The sequence below is a fragment of the Manis javanica genome, chromosome 1 (assembly GCF_040802235.1).
Source record: "Manis javanica isolate MJ-LG chromosome 1, MJ_LKY, whole genome shotgun sequence".
Lineage (NCBI taxonomy): Eukaryota > Metazoa > Chordata > Mammalia > Pholidota > Manidae > Manis > Manis javanica.
The window spans coordinates 199,687,141-199,697,948 of record NC_133156.1 but is presented as its reverse complement, the minus strand read 5'-3'; the positions used below and the strand labels follow the sequence as shown (position 1 = coordinate 199,697,948).

The 10,808-nt window shown below is 36.3% G+C and overlaps 1 long non-coding RNA gene across 1 annotated transcript in view; it reads right to left on the bottom strand.

The window, feature by feature from the left end:
* Positions 1 to 678: 678 nt before the first annotated feature.
* The window catches only part of LOC140849969 (uncharacterized), a 111,684-nt gene continuing 101,554 nt past the window's right edge, over positions 679 to 10,808 (bottom strand). Inside the window, exon 3 of the long non-coding RNA XR_012132488.1 lies at positions 679 to 816. This is a non-coding gene — a long non-coding RNA (uncharacterized lncRNA). The remainder of the gene's footprint in view (positions 817 to 10,808) is intronic.

Genomic DNA, 10,808 nt, shown 5'->3' with positions numbered 1-10,808 from the left:
ACATACCCACTGGGGGATAATCCACTGTCTCCCCATTCACAGGGGCAGCCTGCTGAAGCAGCCCTCCCATAGGGCAGCTTGTATTTTTCCTTGGTCAACAGTGAATCCTGCCAACTATGCCAATTGTCTTGCCAATGGGTTTCAGCCCTGAGCAAGTTTGCTATGGATTCAGTGTGACCAAAGAAATGACAGCAAAACGTTCTTGGGGTGAAAGGGTTATACCCAGCTTTATTTCCAGGTGGCAGGTCAGTCACTAAAATCTCATTCACTCAGAGCAAGTCTGCACACAGCAAGCTGGTCTCTGCCTCTGGGCACCTCTGTCCACACAGCCATCCCACACAGCCATCCTCCAGGCCTCTCTGCACAGTCGTCCTGCACAGCTGTCCTCTGGGCCTCTATCCTTGGTGCTGCCACCACTCCAGCCTCTGCTCTGCTTTCCTGCAGCCTTGCAGCCCTGCCACCATGTCGTGCCCAGAGCACTGGGTGGAGCTCTTTCTATAGAGTTAACAGCCATGTATTGCCCACAGGTGTGCAGTAAGCTAGTCAATCAGGGCCAGGTAAGAATCCTGGCCACAGGAACTCTCATTTTATCCACACAAACAGAAAAGGCTTCTGTGTTAATAAGAGTAAAGGAGGTGTAAGCAGAGATGAGCAGAATCTTTTATTCAGAAGCTAGACAAGATAAAGGAAATAACCAGTGGGGTCTGCCAAGGAAATGGTCTTCCTGTGGTCAATTGATTCCTAGGAGAAGCTGGTAAGAGTAGCAGATTCCACGTTTCTTGTACTTGTGCTTGAGAGCAGGCAGAGTGCAGAGGCCTGTAGGAAGGAGAGAAACCTGACTAAATGTTTGGTCAGGAGAAAGCAGAGGGTAAGAAATGGCAGTTGTGAACACCTGATCATCCCTAAACATTTCCCTTTGTGTTTGTCTGTGAGAGGTTCTCTAAAGTAGTAGTTAGAAAGCATTTTTTGTAAAAGAGAAGATAGTAAATAATTCAGACTTTATGGCCATATGGTCTCTGTTGCAACTCCACTATCCTGGCTCAACAGTAGCCGTAGACATGTGTAAAGGAGGTTATATAATTGTGCTCTGTTATTACTTTATTTACAAAATAGATGCTTGGCCAGATGTGTCCTTTGGACCAGCTTTGCCAGGACATGGTATATGGTATCTCATCAGTTAGGAGCTGAATTTCCTGAACACTGAGAAAAGAACACATAACAGTTGCTTGAACATCCTAACTACCAGCCTGTTTGTAATTGTCCAGACTGTTTCATAAGGCTGCATATATCCACAGGAAAGCTTGAGAAATAGATATTGAGCAAGGTATATCACTCCCAAATAATCTTATTTATGATTAAGAAAGAAATATAACTAACTTCACATTTGAGTTTATTTTGTCTTTTGTAGTACATCTTCAATATGTGTTATAAAAATGGGAGTCTAGTGTTTAAGAACTGACCCAGACTTTACAATCTGTATTTATTTAACTTTATTTATTAAATAAGTTTGTTTATTGTCAAGTTGAGAAAGACTGGGGAACAGTTAATCTAATTCTATTTTAAAATAGAAACAAAATATTCCTAAAAGTCCTTTTTATTTTGCTTTATTCATTATAGCATTTGACACAGACTCTGAGAGAACTGGGGATGATTTAATGATACTTTTCAGAAAAGTACTAGTCTTTCCCAGATTACAGTGATCACAGATAAGTAGGCCTGAAACATAAAGGGAGTTTCAAATCCTCAGGATTTTACACAAAATGCTTAAACTAAGATGGTCAGCATTTATAAACTGCCTTTCAAATAAATTTGGACTGAAAGAACATTTAAAGGTTCCACAGAATCATAATTCAGGACATGAAAAGGGCAACCTATGTCTGTTTTCCTAAGAATAAGGCTGTTGAGGATTTCATTCTTCATCTCCTAAAGCCATCTCTGTTCATTTACACATTTCAGCATGAGAAAATTCATTCTTTAGATGTGAAAGTTCCGTATTCTTAGCTAGTTAGCCATTTGTATGCTGGTCAGGGTCCGAATGAGAGAAATCCCCTTTGAGTACTCCTCTAGTCTTTCCAAGGCCAGTTTTATCTTTACAAACATTTCTTGATCTGCTTTATCATCCTACTCTAGAGAAGATAGATTTGATAATTTTTTTAAAGTTAGACATTGTGCTTGGTTTAAAATAGCGCACTAAGATAATGCTCTACTGTTTAATCCTCTGTTCTTTTTACATTTTTTATTCCCTTGAGTCCTTTCTCATTTTAATTTTTTGTATTGTTGCATTTCCTATTTGAGGGGCCAAGGGCAGGCTGTGCCATTTTGGTATGAATATTATGTTATAGCTGAAAACAATTAAGGCCGAAAATACTCAGAAAGAAACTTTGACCTTCCCTCCCACCCCACCCCCAACCCTTCAACTGCATAAAAAGAATTTAGATGGAGGAACTGCTCCAGGAAAAGAGGAGACATCATATATATCTAAATTATAATATGAACTGGGTGTGACAGGGATGAATGTGGCAAAGACTGTTAAAATTCCTATGTCCCATTGTTTTGTTGGTCAGCAAACATCTGTTTTCTGAACATTAACTCTTTCATATTCCTGTGAATTGCAAAAAAAACAAAACCCAAGGAAGTGCAATCTAGTTGGGAGAGATGATGTGAACTAAGCAGTGTGTAGAAGTAACAATATACAGTAAATTACATACTATAGAATACAGACCATGCAAAGGTAAATACAATTTTAAAAAGGAAAAAAAAATTCCTGGCACAAAGGGGAAAGATACCTCCTTTACCTTCCCTTTTCCTAGAGCATTTAATTTAGAAAACTTGTAAGTATAAGTTCTTTCTCCATCTTTTTGAAAAGTATGCCAATCTTTTGCAAAGCAAGGTAAACCCTTCCCAGGTTTAAGATCCAGGAATGTCTTTCTCAAGGACTTGAGAGCCATCTCTTTGAAATGTGAACACCAGAACGGGTAGTGCCCCTGTGTCCCAGGTTCTGTGACTGGGTGGGAGCCTAATTTCAGTGGACACCTTGCTCCAAGTTGCAAAATGATCTCCTATTATAACAGTATGTTTATTTTTCCTTTTGATAAAGTCAATTAACTAACACAGATTTACCCCCATCTAATTTAAGTCAATTTAGGATAAACTCTGTGTGACAAATGTTGCTGTCAAGTACTTTTACTTGAAGGCTAGTTAATTTATTTTGAGAACATGTAGGTAAAGGGTTGTAGCTGATTGGCCACAAAAGGGTGAGGTTTTTACTGTTTTGTAATCCCTTTAGGAGATTGCCTGTGATATATATCACATTCTGGTTCAACGTTTATTTAATAATAGAACTATTTTCCTTCTTATCCACCTTTTTGAAGAGGTGTTCTGGAGTGACAGAAATTTTGTTTATTATTTTATTTTACCAATTATCAGGAACTTCTTAATATAGTACAGACCATAAGTATAAAATTAGTTTGAGAAAGGCAATCTCTCTCTGTCTCTGTCTCTCTCTCTCATACGTGTGTTTGTGTGTGTGTTTATATGTGTGTTTATATGTAGGGAGATATATATGTGTGCATATGTTTCTTAAAAGTATACATATATATAAACACATGCACACACATATATATGAGAGAGATCAGTCTTTTGTTTTATCGTATGTGTAAGGGGATAACATTTTTACTTACCCCAAGGACTCTTGTGACAGGTAAAGAGATGATATATGTAAAGTGCTAAACACAATGAATGCCTTTATTGCGGTAAATACATAACACTGTTTTGATTTATAGCCTAGCAGAGATGCCAGTATTAAGGTCCTTAGGGTCAAGAGGAATGGGATCTCCCCCTTACTTTCTACAAGGTGTAGGGCATATATAGTAATTATTTTATGAATACCTGTTACCTTTATTTAAAAATACTGTATGCAAAAAGGAAGGGAAAGAGGTAAGGAACAACAGACAAGGGGTAGACAGGAAACACTGAGGCAGAAAATGAAAGCATCATACTGAGCAATGAATCAGAAAAACTAATAGCAAACTATTTTGTTTGTGTAGGAGAAACCTACTGTCTAAAGTCTCATTAAAAAAATATGTGTGATCAGGTACTTTAAAAGCATCCCTAACATTTTAGTATTAATGTGGACTTAGCAATAGAAAGTTATCTTCTTTTTATTCTGTTTATTCTATATTGTGGTGTTTGAAGTCTTTTGTCCCTTCTTCCATTAGATTTCTTTTAAGTGATTTATAGGACTTATTTATGTTTTTCCAGTCTGGATGCCTTTTATTTCTCAGTCTTCCCTTGAGGCACTGACTAGTACCTCCAGTACAATGTATAATCAAATGGGTGAGAGCAGATAACATTGTCTTGTTCTAGACATTAGAGGAAGAACCTTTAGTCTTTCACCGTTAAGTCCGATATTAGCAGGAAGTTTTTCTAGAATTACTAATATCAGGTGGAGAAAGTTGCCTTCTAGTACCAGTTTAGAGAGGAGTTTTTTTTTTAATATGGGAATAGATGTAGGACTTTGTCAATGCTTTTTTTTTTCATTTTTCCATAATTTATTATTTTCAATTGTGTTTTACTTGAGGTACATACCATAAAATGCACAAATCTTAGCATACAGCTTGGTGAATTTTGACATGTGTATATACTGGTAACCATCATACAATCAAGATATCAAACAGTCTCACTAATTTTCCCCCTTTCATTTATTTCACCCATCCTCCCACCCCTCCCTATGGCAACCACCAGTCTGTTTTCTATGAGTCTATTCTATTTTGTTTGTTTTGTATTTTAAATCCCACATACAAGTGTATGTGTGCATGTGGCATTCTAGTGATCTATGTTATAACCTTAATTCTTTGTATAGATATTAAAAATAGGATTACAAACTCTATATACAATGTGGGTTTTTTTGACAAATACGTATATTGTAAATACCTTAATTACTCTGCAGCTTGCCTTTTTCTTGTGTTAATGATCTTCAGGTGAACAGAAGTCCCTCATTTTAATACTTTCCAGTTTATCATTTTTTTCCCACCATAGATAGCACATTCTATATCTTATTTAAGGATTCTTTGCTTATATCAAGTTTGCAAAGATCTTCTGCTAGCTTTTGAAAGCTTTCTTGTATATCTTTCACATTTAGATCTGAAATCCATCTGTAATTTATTTGTGTTTGTGATTTAAAGTAGGAGTTCAGATAGCTATTTTTCCTTTATGGATTTCTGTTTGACCCAGGACCATATGTTGAAAGGAACCCTTTAATTTCACTTTTTAAAAATAAATCAAGTGACCTACGATTGGGTCTGTTTCTGTAATGTGCTCTTTTCCATAGGTCAGTTTGTCTAAACTTGTGCCAATTATAAACTCTTCTAATTCCTAAAGCTTTAGCATAGGTCTTGATATCTGGCAGTATAACTTATCTAACTTTGTTAGTCTTTCCTAAAATTGCCTTGGCTATGCTTGGCTCTTTGCATTTCCATTTCCATTTTAGTACCTACTTACCAGTTTCCACACAGTGAAAAAAATCTGTGGAGATTTATATTGAGATTTACAGAGAGATCAGTTGGTGAGATTTGGCATTTTTACAATATTGAAACTTGCTGTACCTAAGGATATTATAAGTTTAACTAGGTGTTCTTTAATTTCTCTCTGTAATATTTTGTAGTTTTCTGAGTAAGATCTTTCACAATGTCTCAGTTGATTTATGTACAGGTATTTGAATTTTTCTGCTATTTGTAGTGGTATTATTTTAATAATATGGTCACAAAATAATTTCTAAAAGCTACACTCTGATTTTTAGCAAAAAAACTTAAGTTATATTGACATGTTAATGAGTTTTGTTATATTCATGTCTGTTTCTCATAGCTTGTTGTTGTTATTATTCCTTTAGTATTTTCATTCCATATCCCCATATATATCCATAACCATAGAACCCACTTGCATATAACAAACAGTGAAAAAGCTGCTAAAACACCCAAACACCAAAACCCTCTGAAGAAAATAAGAAAAAAAAATCTCCAAACTTACTTATCATAGGGAAATTTGATCTAATTTTAAGAAAAAATTAAATGGAATCTCTTATGAATAGTCATGTTAATGATACTCCTGTTTTCCATTTCTGGGACTAGTTCACGAAATGCATTCTAACACCAATTTCTCTCTCTCCCTTTCTCTCTTTTTTCTAATATATGTAGTAATGTCTGTAAGGCGTACTGATCTAAGTGTATACTTTACGGTCATATGCATACATAACATATATAGCTATATATACTTGTAGAACCATCCCAAACAAGATGCAGAATATTTCCAGTACTTCATAAATTTTCTCTCCGCACTTTGTGAATTCATACTTCCATCAGAGATAATCACTGATCTGACTGCTCTGAACATCAGTTAGTTTTATCTCTTCATGAACATCATATTTGTTTATTCTATCTCTTGATAGGCATTAAGGAGGTTATCGTGAATAAAGCTGCTATGAACATTGTTTTACAAGTCTTGCGGAACATACACATTTACGTGGGATCTTAGAGTACACATGGATTTAGCTTTAGTGGATACTTCCAAGTTTACCTAACAACTACAAACATAGAGGAAATCCATCTATAGCCTTCCTAAAACTTGATGTAGTCAGGCATTGTTAAATCTTTAGTCATTTTAATAGGTGTTTATTGGTATCTCATGGTACTTGATAAGTTCTTTTTTAAGTCTTAAAAAATTTATATCAGGGTACATACAATAAAATGCATAAATCTTATTGTACAGCTTGATGAATTATGACACACATATACAGTTATGTAACCATCACCCAGATCATGATATCAAACATTTTCACCCCTTCATCTATTTCACCTATCCCTTCAATTCCTCCCCTGTCAGAACCACCAGTTTGTTCAGAGTCTTTCTGTTTCATTTGTTCGTTTTATTTTTTAGATTCCACATACAAGTGAAATCATATGGTGTTTATATTTCTCTAACTCATTTCATTTAGCATAATAGGTCCATCTATGTTGTGGTAGATGACAATATGTCATTCCTTTATATGGCTACTATTTCATTGTATATATATATGTACCACGTCTTTTCTACCTATTCATCTATTGATAGACATTTAGGTTACTTCCATATCTCAGCTATTATAAATAGTTCTGTGATAAATATAGGAGTGCATATATCTTTTTAGATTAGTGGTTTTGTTTTCTTTGCATATATTCCCAGAATTGGGATTGCTGAATTGTGTGGTATTTCTATTTTGATTTTTTGAGAAACCTGTGTACTGCTTTCGATAGTGGCTGCATCAATTTTCAGTCCCACCAGCAGTATGCCAGGGTTGCCTTTTCTCCACATCCTCACAAAAACTTGTATTTCCTGCTTGTTGATGTTAGCCAATCTGAGTAGTGTGAAATGATATTCCATTGTGGTTTTGGGTTGTATTTCCCTGATGATCTGTGATTGAGCATTTCTTCATGTGTCTGTGGGCCATCTGTATGTCTTTTGAAAGATGTCTATTCAGGACCTCTGCCCATTTTTTAATCAGATTATTTTATTTTGTTTTAGGTGTTGAGCTGTATGAGGTCTTTATATATTTATGATATTAGCCCCTTACCAGATATATAATTTTCAAATATATTCTCCCATACAGTAGGTTGCCTTTTGTTTTGTTGATGGTTTCCTTTGCTGTGCAGAAGCTTTTTAGTTTGATAGAGTCCTACTTATATTTTCTTTTTGTTCTCCTTGCCTGTGGAGAAATATCCAGAAAAAAAGTTACTAGTATTGATGCTCAGGAGTGACCTGCCTATGTTTTCTTCTAGGAGTTTTATGGTTTCATGTCTCATATATAGGTTTTTAATCCATTTTGAGTTTATTTTTGTGTGTAGTATAAGACAGTGATCCAGTTTCATTCTTTTTCATGTAGCTGTCCAGTTTTCCCAGTACCACTTATTGAAGAGTTGGTCTTTTCCCCATTACATATTCTTTCCTCCTTTGTCATAGATTAATTGACCATATAAGTGTGGGTTTAGTTGTGAGATTTTTATCTGTGCCACTGGTCTATTTATCTATTCTTGTGCCCACAGCATACTATTTTAATTCCTGCAGCTGTTTACTATGGTTAGAAAACAGCAAGTGTGAGACCTCCAACTTTGTTCTTCTTTTTCAAGACTGCTTGGTCTATTCAGAATTTTTTTGTGGTTCCATAGAAATTTTAAGATTATTTGCTCTAGTTCAGTGAAAAATGCCATTGGTATTTTGATAGGATTGCATTGAATCTGCAGATGCTTTGAACAGTATGGCCATTTTAACAATATTAATTCTTCCAATCCCTGAGCATGGAATACCTATTGATTTATTTGTGTTTTCATCAATTTCTTTCATCAGTGTCTTACAGTACAGGTCTTTTACCATCTTTGTTAAATTATTTCTGAGGTATTTTTTTCTTTCTCATGCTATTAGAATTGTGTTCTTAATTTCTCTATAGTTCATCATTTGTATATAGAAACATGACAGATTTCTGTATATTGCATTTTGTACACTGTGACTTTTGAATTCATTTATTAATTCTAGACATTTTTTTGTGGAGTTTTAATGGTTTTCTATATATAGTATTATGTCATCTGCAAATAGTGACAGTTTTACCTACCAATTTGGATGCCATTTATTTCTTTAATTTGCATGATTGCTATGGCTAGGACTTTCAGAGTTTAATAAAATTAGTGAGAGTGGGCATCCTTGTTTTATTCTTGATCACTCAGGAAAAGCTTTCAGCTTTTCACCATTGAATATGTTAGCTGTGTGTTTATCATATATGGCCGATATTATTTTGAGGTATGTTTCCTCTGTGCCCACCTTACTGAGAATTTTTAATCATGAATGGATGCTAAATTTTGTCAGACACTTTTTCAGCATCTATTGAAATGATGGCATGGTTTTATTCTTTTTTTTATATAGTATATCACATTGATTGACTTGCAGATATTGAACCATCCTTGCTTCCCTGGAATAAATCCCATTTGGTCCTGGTGAATCATCCTTTTAATGTATTTTTGAATTGGGTTTGTTAAGGTTTTGAAGATTTCTGCATCTATGTTCATCAAGGATATTGGTCTGTAATTTTCTTTTCTATACTGTCCTTCTCTGGTTTTGGTACCAGGATAATGATTGCCTCATAAAATGAATTTGGAAACTTTTCTTGCTCTTCAATTTTTGGGGTAGATAGTGAGGGATTGGTATTAACTCTTTAAATGTTTGGTAGAATTCTCCTGTGCAGCCATCTTCTCCTTGACTTTTGTTTGTTGGGAGCTTTTTGATTATTCATTCAACGTTATTACTAGTAATCAGTCTCTTCAGACTTTCTGTTTCTTCTGTTCAGTCTTGGGAGATTGAATGTCTGTCTCTGTTCTCTTTCTGGGATACCTCTAATTGTGAATATTAGTATGTTTGATGTTGTCCCAGTGGTCCCTTACACTATTCTCATTTATTTTTATTTTTTTTCTTTCTGCTGTTCAGCTTGAGTGCTTTCCATTACTGTCTTCCAAGAAACTGATCCATTCTTCTGCATTCTCTAATCTGCTGTTGATTTCCATCTAGTGTGTTTTTCATTTAATTTATTGTATTCTTCATCTCTGATCAGTTCTGTTTTATATTTTCTATCTCTTTGTTGACATTCTTATGGAGTTCATCCACTCTTAAGTCTGGTGAACATCTTTGCAGCCATTACTTTAAACCCTTTGTCAGGTAGATTGCTTAACTGCTTCATTTAGTTCTTTTTCTGAAATGTCATATTCTTTTGTTTCAAGCATATTCCTGTGTCTCCTCATTTTGTTTGACTTTCTGAGTTTGTATAGGTTAGGGGTGTTTTGAAGGTGTAGTCTGTGTAGGAATGACCTCTTGTAGACTGCATGTGTCTGGTGGTTTGGGCTGGTTGCCTCAAAGCTCAGTGGATATTGGCTGGGATGTCCCATTGATAGAGCTCCCAGGGTGGGTGCCTGGGATCTCCTATGTGGGGCCATGGTGTCTAGGCACCTGGTATCAAAGGGGTATGGACTGGAGTGCTCTAGGGTAAGCAGTGGGCTGGGATCTCACTGGTGGAGTGACTAGGGCATAGAGGAATGGACCAGGCATCTTCTATGTGGCCACCACCCAGGGCCTTTCTAATATGGCAATTGGGGGAGGATGGTACAGTCTGGGGGTCTTCCATCTTGTGACCAGGTGATGGCAGTGCAAAAAACTGGGGCACTGGTGATAGGCAACATGTGGGTAGAGTGAATCCATGTGAGTTTTGCTCTAGTACCTCCATGGTGAGACTGCTGAATCCTTGACAAGTGTTTTTTGGGTGTGGGCTGAGGCTGGAAAGCTATCTCTGTCACCTCTGGAGCTGATGTGTTCACCCTGACCCAGTTCCTATCTGCACTATCAATGTGTGTGTGGAATGTAAACAGTAGTGCTCACTATGCTCCTGTCTCCACTAGCAACATGCAGGGGTTATGTAGATGATACATCTTATCATTCTCTTATCACACTAACAATGAGTGGGGAGAACAAAACAGTAGCATTCACCCTAATCCTGTCTGTGCTGGCAGTGTGGGGGTGGGGATAGCAGAGGTTTGTGGAGGGAGGGGTTGTAAACAATGGCTCACACTGTTCCCATCTGAGCTAACAGTATCTTGGGGAAATGTAACTGATTATGCTTACCAGCACCTCTGGTCCCTGACAGAGTTCCTGCAGTTCCCTGTCAATTGGCAGGTGCTTGGATTCTGAAAATCACCTTCCTTAAATTACAGTTGTGATTAGTTTTAATTCCCCCAACTAGTAGG